Source organism: Sander vitreus, chromosome 1 (genome assembly GCF_031162955.1).
Source record: "Sander vitreus isolate 19-12246 chromosome 1, sanVit1, whole genome shotgun sequence".
NCBI lineage: Eukaryota > Metazoa > Chordata > Actinopteri > Perciformes > Percidae > Sander > Sander vitreus.
Window position 1 is genome coordinate 5,997,688 of NC_135855.1, and position 13,041 is coordinate 6,010,728.

The following is a 13,041-nucleotide window of genomic DNA, read 5'->3' on the forward strand; positions in this document are numbered from 1 at the left end:
ACGTGATAGGAGTCACCTGTTAACCTAGTTCCAGACTTCTGAAACATCTTTAATTTTCTCAAAAGGGTCTCATGTTGTGCTCATTGATGGCATTTTCAGCCAGTTGGAGAAGGAATCTACAAATCACAGCTTTGTAGCTAGAATTAAGAATATGGACGTCATCCTCTTAGCTATAGCTACCTAGCTACGTCCATTTAAACAACAGCAACAGAACAGCTGAACAGGTTGTCGTAATTTGACTTACAGAAATAACCCTCAAATTGCCATACTTGTTCAATCGTGGTGAAAAGAGTTAACTGCCCCTGGCAACCAGTACAGTACAGAAGTTCTGAACTAGACTGAAAATGATCTTGGCGGGACGGCTATGTCACTCAATACTAAATAGTAAGGGAAACAAAACTAAACACAAGAACGCCCCTAGGGGTAGGGGCTCAGAAAACATGAAAGGCATATCCAAAACCAGCCAATGCAAAGGAAAGAGGGGTTAACTGTGTGTTAAAGGAAGAGTGGTTCAAGAAATATGCGTCCATTCTAAGGGGCAGAGTTTCTGCTAGAAAAAAATTGATGCCGGTCAAGTGACCTGTAAGGTTTCATTTTACCTGTCAAATGGAAAAAGTTCCGGTCAAATATTTTCCGTGTTTATTGTGCTTAAAAACAATTGATAGGCAGGCTATATATAAAGAATAATATCATGAAGGGATGTAGATTTATACTATGTTTATTGAAATATAGGCTTCTTGCTACAGGTAGAGAGGGCAAAATAATAAAATCAATGCACAAAACCGTGCCGATCTGAATTAAAAAAGGCCCATTTTCCATTTGCTAGGCTGAGGAAATAAAACAATACACACTACAGTACAAACAAACTGGCTCATAAAATTATTAAGTGCTGATTTGAATCAAAACAATTGTAAACAAGTGTCTTTCTGCAACTCGCGATGCGCATAAGCCTCTGCCTGACACCGCTGTGCTGTTTTGATGCAGTTCTGCAGGGAGAAGCCTGTCTCTGCTGGCACACTGGAGACGGATTTTATGCATGCTACCATGGCCAGTTTGGCCCACTCTGGATAGATTTCACCGTAATCCCAATAAGAACCTCGTAGGCTGTTGAGAAAGTCAAGACTGCGTAACTGCGGAGAGCTATCATCATATATGGTATCTCGATGTGCGTCTGTGACATTACTACAATTCAAATTGTGCAGAGGGAATTATTTCCACCGGTCATTCTGACCGGAGACAACTCTACTGCTACTCATCATTTTTTTCCGGTCAACAACAACTGAAACTCAGCTAAGGGGGACAGCACAGATGTAAGCGCCAAACTAAACCAGCTGAAATTTTCATATGAAGCTGCCAGCAGAAGAATTGTAAAATCAGTGACACAGAAAGAATGGACAATGTAAGCAGCATTTAACTCTATGAATCAGCAAACTCATTCATGAACACTAAAATCAGCTTCTCTGCCTGGTCAAAACACCTTTTGTGCCCAAGTTTAATGACTAAGTCACACAACAAAGGTGTACCTTATCCTTTTCATACAGAAATTATTTTTGAGTACATACTTCTAAAGTTTTTAGAAATGAAACAGCACTCAATCGTTCTGGACCGTGACCATCGTAGACATTTGGTAGGTAGACCTCTGAGTATTTTAGTACCTCAACCAGACTGATCTCACTAAGTGGCGTATGTATGACACGTCAATTCGTATGCCATTTTGGCGTGTTATCAAGACGCATAATCGTTTTTTTAGCGTATTTATCAACGCCATTTGGCTTCCATTGACCTACATTACATGTGAATTATCACCATAGCGAGTAGTATGAAAGGACGGAGGTTGGGTAAAACACAGGAGCCGGGATTGCGTCCTGCACTTTTCGTTTTTTTAATAAAGCCTTCCCCAATGTTCTTTTCCTAAACCCAACCGTTTATTGTTTTCCTAAGCTTGTGACGTTGGTCACCGTCGTGGTTTTGTCGTTTTTTAGTGTTCCTAAAGCCTTTCCCAATGTTCTTTCCCTAAACGCAACCTCTTTTTTTTATACACGTGTGAAGTTGTTCTCGCGATAGCACGGCACGTTCTCACGATAATGTAAACATATGTTTACATCCGCTGTATACAGCATAGACATACACGCGGATAGCTCAAAATGCATACAGATAACACGCCATTTGGCTTTAGGAAAGTGGCGTGTATGTTTACGCAAAGTCATGATGCCATGTTGACCTCAACCCACACTATCACGCAAGGACATGTTGGTCACAAAGCTTCACAATCTTTACAAGTAATTAGATTTAATGTAATTATAGCCACACTTTGTTGATTAAATGTTTCCCCCAGTGTAGTCTGCATCAACGGATAATCACTGGAACATCCGGCGGCGCTATATGCGTTGCCGTTGTCTAACTCTGTTCTCTTTGGGAAACAACAAAAACCTTTGAGCTAGCAAGCTACACACTGAAAATGGCAAGTTTTTCTGCTTGGTTCTTTTCGGGAATGACTGTAAAGATTTACAAAAAATATGGCATTTACTAACTTTGCTATGGACAAAATACACATGGCCATACACTGGTAAGAGCAAATGACGTTTAACAATGTATCCACCTAATTTAAATAATTCACCTGACTGTATTGTGTGAAGAAGTTACGTTTTCCCTTGTTCCACCAAAAAAAGTTCCTTCCAGAGACTATTTTGCAGCCAGAGTCGCAGCTTCGAGGGTTAAGCTCTGCCTAAAACAATTGTGATGCAAATAATCCAGAGTGTTTTTTTCCTATCGCAGAATGTATGTGTGGTGTAGCCAACCCTACTCCACAGCGCTGTGGAGATAGATCTGGCAATGCGAGAGTACCCCTAGTGTAAATTAACTGTGTATTCCTCCTGCCTCTGAGATATTATTTACATGTAATGTTCTTTTCATATGTCAAGCATATATCCGTTTGTCGTGGTACTGTGTTTTCTTAAGTAGATCACTTAAATGGCTGTGAATGTGGTCTCCATACTGTAGCTTTCTTACAGCACTGAGCAGTGGTTTGCATTATTCTCCCTTTTCAAATACTGTTTCTGATAAGTTCTGAAACTATGTTGTAATATCTCCCGTAATGACAGTTTTTAACTTGTTTTAGATTAAAAAAATGTTTATGTTTGATATGAGGCCAAAAGGCTTTTTCTTCAGTGCAAATCAAATCAGCTCGCTCCAAAGCCCACAGCTCAGGGAGAGCCAGTGAACAAGGTAATTAGTATCATAAAGTAGAATTCATACAAACATGAAGCCCTAATCATAAAGTCCCTCGCAGAAGTGCTGTGATGCATGGGGCTTTAATGGAGATAATTAAACGCGTGTGCACATATACACACAAAACATTAGCAGGCACAATAGAGTGATGTTAAGGCTGCCATTAAATGCTCTCTAGCAGAGTAAACACATGCAGTGCTGGGAGCCGTATCAGATCCCATCCACTGTGAACAGATGGAGCCTGGAAAGCAAGAAGGAACCCTAAAAGCAGCTAATAGCCTCCGAGGTCCTGCTATCTTGTGTTTTAATACTTATTTGTGTTCTTTCTGGAAAAGTTGACTGTGCTTTATGCACTTTTCCGTCCACCTACTGCCTCACACAGACATTCAGACTAAGCTGCCCAGTGTGACCACACTGCGGGCCAATGTGAAGGTCCATTAGAGCAGCTGTGGGTTGAGGGCAGCTGAAACTGGCTTTGAAGGAGAAGATAATGTTATTCTGTCACTTCATTCACACGTGGTACCCTGTTATCTAAGGATTTGAAACGGCAGCCTTTAAAACAAGCCACTGTTTTGACGAAAGCATGCCACTGACACATCTTACCTGTTCACAACAATGTTTTTTTCTTTTTAAATTATGACTATATAACAAAATATCACATGTTCTTATGAAACTATTACTTATTTTTCATAAAATTGCAATTCGTATCATAAAATCCACCCTTTATTCTGGAAAAACAAACGTTTTGTCATCAAATTGTGATTTTATGTCATAAAATCGTAAAAAGATTGTTTTCTTAAAATTATGACATCATTATTATGTTATGACATTTCCCACTGTGTCGAGCAAAGCTCTGTCACGAATACCTGCATGGCCAATAGAAACAAGGCAGCCAGCCAGACACGGAAAGCAAAATGGAGGAAAAACTAATGTTGAATGTCTGAATTCACTAAACTGCTCTCATGCACCCGCATCCTCAGTAGCAGGGCAAAATGCATCTTCGTTGTTTCACGTAGTGACCCTAGAAGTTTGATAGTGAAGCTGATGAACGATGAATTTACTGCCTTCATTTGGATTGAATGCGTCAGACGCAGGATGCGTATCTAGCAACATCATTGCCTGTATCTTAAAGGTCCTATGACATGCTGCTTTTTGGATGCTTTTATATAGACCTTAGTGGTCCCCTAATACTGTATCTGAAGTCTCTTTTATATAGACCTTAGTGGTCCCCTAATACTGTATCTGAAGTCTCTTTTATATAGGCCTTAGTGGTCCCCTAATACTGTATCTGAAGTCTCTTTTATATAGACCTTAGTGGTCCCCTAATACTGTATCTGAAGTCTCTTTTATATAGACCTTAGTGGTCCCCTAATACTGTATCTGAAGTCTCTTTTATATAGGCCTTAGTGGTCCCCTAATACTGTATCTGAAGTCTCTTTTATATAGGCCTTAGTGGTCCCCTAATACTGTATCTGAAGTCTCTCCTGAAATTCAGCCTTGGTGCAGAATTACAGCCACAAGAGCCAGTCCCATAATGAACTTTCCTTAGTATGTGCTATTTCTGTGTCTGTAGCTTTAAATGCTATTGAGGAGGGGGGGGCAAGGTGGATGGTGGGGGTGTGGCCTTGACCAACTGCCACTTTGCTTGTTTGCAAGCCATGATGTCTCTCTCTCTCATGGGCGGGCCAAATTCTCTGGGCGAGCAAAACAGAGAAAGGGGAGGTAACCTTCCTCCTTATGACGTCATAAAGGGAAGATTCCAGATCGGCCCATCTGAGCTTTCATTTTCTCAAAGGCAGAGCAGGATACCCAGGGCTCGGTTTACACCTATCGCCATTTCTAGCCACTGGGGGACGATAGGCAGGCTGGGGGAACACATGTATTAATGTTAACAAACCTCATAGAGTGAAATTTTCATGCCATGGGACCTTTAACAACACAGCATTTACAGCGCAGGTACACTTAATTAAAAGGCAGGTTTGGTAATGTTGATAAGTTGGCAAGATTTGGAAGTAGCATCTCGTCGGGGCTCCGTCTAACCCCTCCCCCTGCCCTCGGGGCTCCGACCCACACACAAGACATGCACGAGCACCGCTGCCTTGCTGCTTCAGAGCAGAGCGGAGAAAGCACTGCCATTTTACTTGACGTCTCATTTACCGGTAAGCAAACACCTAATAGGCTATTATCATACCAAATGTTTAAAGCAAACACGACTACTGTTAGCAATGCGCTGACGACGCACATTGAGCTCAGGCTCGTACACGGGATGGGTAGAGTATGCGCAGCGGGGCAAGGAGGCATTTCATTGGTTATTTCCTAGCGGACCGTGAGGCAGTGATTGGTGGGCGTTTTTACAGGATTACAGCAGCTACAGAAGATGGATCTTTTTTTTTGCTCCTTTTTCAGAGCCCGTAAGTTATTAAATTGCTGTAGGGAGTAAAGACCATTTCAAAGACTAAATCAAAAAGTGTACATTGGAAATAGTTTAAATGAATAGTTTAAAATAAAGACAGCAAAAATGCAATTATTTAAGTTTAAGTGTGAGTAATGGAAGAAATAGGCTAATTAAAGGGAAGCTTTTTGTAAGATATGCACATCATGAAGATTTAGCCCCTCCCCCTTGAGGACTTCGATGTATCGCTCAACAACTGACCTAGTGTGGGCGCTAAATCCTCGGAGCAATGATCGGTGTCATCAGCCAGCATTCCAGTGGGTAGCCAGGAGCAGCCCCTTCCTTCTGCCAGACTCAAAGTCCTGGTATAATGCAATCTCTCCACGTGGTGGGTAGATCCAGGCCATCTTGCTACCCAATTAAAGATGTTATAATTGGTGCTGCAAGCCATCTAAACATTAATTGAATGGCATCCCTTGCGGTTGACATAAAGATACTCATTTTCAGATGGCGCATGGATCTGGATAGTGCCAGTGACACCCTGACCCTGTGATGGCCCGACAGGCGGGGGACTTGTGGACACCGATCATATCTCCAACTGGTTTTTAAAACGCATCGTCCTAAGTGCTATCAGCAGCTGCGTTGTGTTCCAACACAAACCTCAAGTGACAGCTCTACAGTGAGTTCAACTCTGCTACAGAATCGAAACCTCTCAATCAGCTCCTCATCATTCTACATGTCCACTGGATTGCTTCTGTCACCGATAAATCTGATCCATCTAAATGCCTGCTCATTGTAAAGTTTATATGAGACCTGCCATTGTTACAAGATGTTATTATAAGTCGCTAGTATAGAAACGGGCAAGATTTTAGCACAATCCCAGTATTTATGGAGAATCTTAAGCACTGATGCCATATGAAGACATTAGTCTCAGAGAGATGTATGCTGCCATGTATGTTGTATGGTATGAGCTAGAAAAGAGACGGTAAGTGACGTTCAGCTAACCATTGCATTTTTTTTACATTTTTTTTTTTACCAAAAAATGAATTATCCTGATTTGCTAGGAAAACCTTCCGCAAGAGCAGCAGTCAGTATGATAACAGGGTTTGAGAAGAAGTATGGATTTGTGAGCTAGATGTACGTGTGTGTGTGTGTGTGTGTGTGTGTGTGTGTGTGTGTGTGTGTGTGTGTGTGTGTGTGTGTGTGTGTGTGTGTGTGTGTGTGTGTTTGTGTGTGTGTGTTAGCCCAGCCAGGTGACAGGGCCTGTAATTACAGCCAGTGAGACCAGACAGCCTGTCTTCTCCCGGCAAAAGAAAAATGGATAGAAGAGAAGAGACATAAACATACCCACTGGCCCAATGGATGTGTTTGTGCGTCTGTATGAACATGAAGTAAATTGATACATTCAAATCAGTAAATGGAACAGTTCTTTTCATACAAACCTTTGTAGTGTTTTACATTAAATATATAGACATACTGTGTATGTAGGCCATAGACTATTACAAATATATAAGCCTATGTATGTATGTGTATGTGTGTGTGTGTGTGTGTGTGTGTGTGTGTGTGTGTGTGTGTGTGTGTGTGTGTGTGTGTGTGTGTGTGTGTCTGTGTTAAATACAACAAATAAAAATGTACGACCCCCGTACATTCTCATCCATGTTGTGAATTGAATTCAAAGTATATATATATATATATATATATATATATATATATATATATATATATATATATATATAAGTTGTCATGAACACAGTTCTGCTAATCCAATCCTAAAATGCAAAACAAAACAATAGACAGCTGATGCAGTGGTGCTGCACGTCATATTTAATTGACATCGCTTTTAATGACGGCTCGGAGGCAGAGATGTCTTGTGTTTGTTAAATGGCTGTTGCCTCAACTCCTCTCTCCTCGGGGCTCTTCCTCGACTCCTCGGCTCCAATCTCCTGCGGGTGGGACCAGGACGCGAGGAGGGGAATCGAGGAGAGGAATCGGGGATGCACAAACTTGGAAATGGGAAAAGGCCCATGGCCTCTGATGTTCAATTCAAATTGCGTTGCTGTAATTGATACAATATATTACAAATCAGGTCAATATAACTTTTTTTGTAAACAGATATTACACTTATGTTGTCAAATTCTGTGTGATACATATTGACTGATGACTCTACTATAGGATAGATCGATTACTACAGTTGTGTATGAGGAGACTTTATAGAGAGCCAAAGCTTAACCAGAACGTATGGTCCATTAGTTAGACAACTTCATTCAACATTTTGGGACCGATTGGCGGGGATTGCCATGGACAAATGTACACACAGCGATACACTGGTATGAGCAGTTGATGCTTAACCACGTATCCAGCTAATTTAAATAGCTCAAGTTACTGCTTTGTGTGAACAGTGAACTTCATTTAATATTGTATGTGGCATTTTCTTTTTCAGGGTGCAAATTTTCCACCAAAACAAGTTCATTCCCTACACTATTTTGCAGAGCCACCGTTGATGCGTCTGGAATTGACAAACTTAGCGCCGCCCAAGACGATTGTGTTTGGTTTGAAGAAATGGAAACCACCAAGAATTTTTTATTTTCTCCTATCCAAGAACGTATGTGTGGTGTGACCAGACCTTACTCCGCAGTGCTGTGGAGATAGGTCTGGCAATGCGAGACTATGTCTGTATTGACACAGAAAGCAACATTGCAGCAGGCTGGTAACAAACAATCTCGTATAAGTAACAGTTAAACTGAAAAGATTTTAGGCAGGAACTAGGCAATGCAGTAACAGAATCTTGGTTTGTATTTGATCAGCGCTATCTAGTTTTACAGTTTTACCAGAGTTTTTAAAGCCTCCATTTTCATAAATACAGGAAACAGTATAACAGTATATTCCTGTTCACAAACTCTTATTACAGCCAAACGGTGCACTAAAATATGTTTCTGATAACATTTTTGGCGTGAAATAGCCAATACAGTAACAAAATCTTGGTTTATATTTGATCAGCACTGCCTAAGGTGTGTGTGTGTGTGTGTGTGTGTGTGTGTGTGTGTGTGTGTGTGTGTGTGTGTGTGTGTGTGTGTGTGTGTGTGTGTGTGTGTGTGTGTGTGTGTGTGTGTGTGTGTGTATGTGTGTGTGATCCCCGTCATGAAAACAGAGCATACAAAACAGAGCATATTGGTTGTCTCATCTGCCCATCAGACTGTTGGAGCCAACACTGTGTCCTCTCTGCTAGAAATCCCAGCAGACCATCTCCTCCTTCGGTCAAGAAAGAACAGCCTCAGAAAATGGGATTCTCATACCTCTGTGTATTGTCTAGACTCATTATTCACCTAAAGCCATTTTTATAAAGATGATTTATAATCACACTGTATTTGCCGGCACCATTGTAGTATAGATCATGTCCAAGCTTATGAACCTTGAACTGATAGAAAAGCTCCAGCTCTACCTCCCATGAACACTCTTATGTACAAACTTTAATGTTATGTAGTAAAAAAAACTTTATTTGCCATGTGTGGAGATCTCATACTCGTAAAGTAAATACTCTACAGAAGGTGGCATAACTCAGCCTCTGGCCGCCATATAGGAGGCACTCAGCTCTTGGCAACAGCAGTTTACTACAACGAAGGACATTTCTACACATAACACCTGCACAGTTCTACAGGCCTGAGGAGACATGGTTCATCTCTCTACCATAATTGACTGGAAACAGATCAAATCAATTATTTGAATCTGTTTACCATCAGCGTTGTTGCAAATAAGTAATCATTAGCACTCAAAGATAGCGTATGTACTGGCCTCTACATGCCACACAGCCAGCAGTTTTGTACTTTTTAAACCTGATTCTAGTTTTGGTCATATTCCTGTGCATTATGATTATGGTTGTGTATCATTTGGGTTTTTTACGATACCCCGTGCTAAAACAATACTTTTAAAGCAGTGCCGGTGCCTAAACGGTGCCTGAACCAATACTTTAAAAAAAATAGGGTAATAGGGAATAGGGTATTTTACAATAACTTTGAATGCACCACAAGGCTTACTAGTTTCAAGTGAACGCACCGTCTGTGTTGTGCTGACAAAGGCAGCTGCACACTGCTTAACGTCCTGCTGTTGGAATCCTCTACAGTGAAATACAGACACCCTTTACACCGTTTAGCTGTCAGCTTTTTAACCGTGTTTAATCCAGCTGCTAGCTAACAGTAGGCTAACGTTACCTGCTGTCAAGTGAAGTGTTAACTAGTGTCACTTACAGCGATGCTTCTGTTGCCTCCACGGTCTGTTTCAGAGCATCAGCGAGCAGCGCAGAAGGCATTTAATTGGCACCGAAATGAGGCTCCGAAATCAGCGTTGCTATTCGGTCCGGTAGATACTGGTCGTTAAGGCAACCCTAATTATGATAATGTTTTACTAGCATCAGTAATATCTAAATATCTATCCCTAGACATAGCTTTACTTCTGAGCCTGTTGGGGCAGCAACATAAGCCTTGTAAAGTGAACTTCGACCACAAATACGCTAACCTCCATGGTGCACATCCAACAAGATTCTGGCCCTGAGTGGAGACGGAAATTAAGGCACACCATTTAAAAAAAAAATAGATTCATTTGTGACACTTTTGCCTATTGGATAGCCATAGGCTATTTTTAGTCATCTCAGCACCCCTGAAAAATAAAGTCCTTATCATTGTGATTTTGTGAAATCGTTTAGTGCTCAAACGTTATTACTTCTGCAAACCTGATTTTAGCGATGGAATAGGATAAATGACGACAGGCTCAGCTCAGTTGTAGCCTAAAGTCAACAGCCTATCTGCGATTCCCTGAACGAGGGCGCCTCAGCCTACTCTTCAGTCTGCGCAAATTGCACTTTGGGAAATTCGGTCGTCAGAGTATGGCTACTTTCAACTACTGAAAAGGTAGGCTATGGCTACTGGAGTGAAAATTAAATCTAATCGAATGAACACGTTAAGTAGGCTACAGGTGTATTTGTGGAACCAATCTGTGATTCCCTGATCACAATGATGGCAATTATATCTGAATTAGCCTAGCTTATTCACCACGGAGTCCAATTTTGTTGTGCAACGTTAGACAAAATTGCTAACTGTAGGCAAATGAGTAGCCTACAACGCGTTTTTCAAGTGTGCTATTAATAGCCTGCCGTAATGGCTTGAGCACCGCTACCTCCCTACCAGACATTTTCTTATTTTTAACTGTCAATGCAAATGAAAAATAAATAATTCGACCTGACGGATCATCAGACTCATTCATATCAGAACTGAAACACTGGAAGAACAAACCCTGACTTCCCAATTGATGGATATATATATATATATCTTTTTAAGAAAACAGTCAGGTTCAGGTGAGAAAGTATAAGATAAGCCTTTAACATTATCCCACTGCACTGAACAGCAACCCCATATTCACATATGTTATAAATAGGTGAATGTATAACCTTTGGTAGCCTACACGATACATTCTCTGTTGATTAGTTGATTACATTTGCCTTCTGGTTGACAGCACAAAGGAGTGAGGAGAATAGAGAGGGAGAAGGGCAGAGAGCAAGATGAACAAGGTGAGAAAATGGCTAGCTAGCTTATAAGACATATATATATATATATATATATATATATATATATATATATATATATATATATATATATATAGTAGGACTACTGTGTTTTTTGTTTTCTCTTTTATTTGATTATTTCCTAGTTGATTACAAAATGTTTTGTATGTGATTGTCAGTGATATGACAAAGGGAGGGGGATAGAGAGAGAGAGCAGGATGGAGAGAGAGTGGACAAAGAGAGGGACCTGGAAGAACCAGGTGACAAAGTGGACATATATTGTATGGGCAAAAACATTTAAAACACTTAAAATATTCCATTCACATTATATTTACATATGCATTTCATGGAAGACTAGGCTCTTAAGAAAAAGAGATGATGGGTTTTCCCCATCTGGTTCAGAGGCATTATTAGATTAGATTATTCATCATTTAGATGTATAACCATATCACTTTCTATCAATGATGTAAATGAAAAAGTTGAAAATTAACAGCAGAAAAAAACATGAATAATCCTGTCTAAAAATATGTTTTATTTATGGCTTATTTTACCAGTTCAAGGTACTGTATGTGCAGGGGCGTAGCTCAAAATTCTGGGCCCTGTAGAAAGGCATTTTCTATGGGCCCTCCCTGCATCCACAGCTATTAATTCTAGCATCTTTTTGGGCCCTCCTCACATGAGGGCCCTGGGTACTCAGTCCCCTTTTTCCCCCTAGTCTGACACCCCTGGGTATGTGCTGCAATAATCATGCTTTGTAGTTGCCATCTTTTTTCACAGCAGATGCCTTGAATCTGTTGATAGTTTGTCATAATTGCATGTCTCAATCTGTCTATTTATTTTCCCAAAACTCACCAGAAGTCATGATTTAAGGGTTTAAAAAAAAAAAAGTCAGATCCTAGAATCGCCCCTGTGGATAGCGTACAGTATAAGGGCCAACAGACAATGGGAGGAGAAAGAGAGGTATACAAGTCCCCAGCTGGAATTGAACCAGGGACATTGCATTTATGTAACCATTAACCTTTCAGCTATCAGGCAACCTATGGCACAACAATTTAGCTGTAGTGAAGAATGGTGTTCTCAGATGCAACTCTATTATTGGCCATTTATTCTGTGCACTACCTTGTGCAAACTGTTCACTCTTTCCCACTTGGTTTGAAAACTTGGCGTCAGTACTCACCACAAACCATTCAACCATCCTAAAGACAGGAACCCACCCCCGCCCCCTATCTCTCTCCTTTATGTCACATGATAATAGGCAGGGGTTAAAGTGGGATCTGGCAGGTGGGGGAACCCACCCTTAGAGAAAAGAAAACTCAATTTTAAAGCTGATTCGCCTGTTAGTCTCATTATTTCCTCATTTCAAAACAGTGGTGAAGAACACCAGGAGCTATTGTTGAGTTTTAATTAAAACTAAATTATGGCTGGCGTGTAAACTGCATGCCAAATGAATCAGAGCACACAAGGCCTAATTGCCTCCTAAGTTACCATATGACTTGCTGCTGACAAGCATTTAAAAGGCGAATTTTTAAACGGAGTCTCACACAGTCACTCTACATAAAACAAACCGGGGCTACGTTCACTTTCAGCAAACCTCACGGAGAACAATGAGGGCAAAACAACATCAACGATCAGTTTTAACCAAATATTCTCTGTCTTTTAACAGAATATTCTCTGTCTAGCTCAGTAGGCTACCGGCAACGTGATCTTCATCTGTTCAATTGACTTTACCAGTTTAGATAGTACGCGTCTGTCCTGCTATTTTTACAGACATTTGAACTAACCACAGACAGTTGCCTTGTTCATGGACTCACGACGGTGCGCTGCTGAGAGTGAATAGGGGAAACACTAGAATGGAGATTTGGCGTTATTT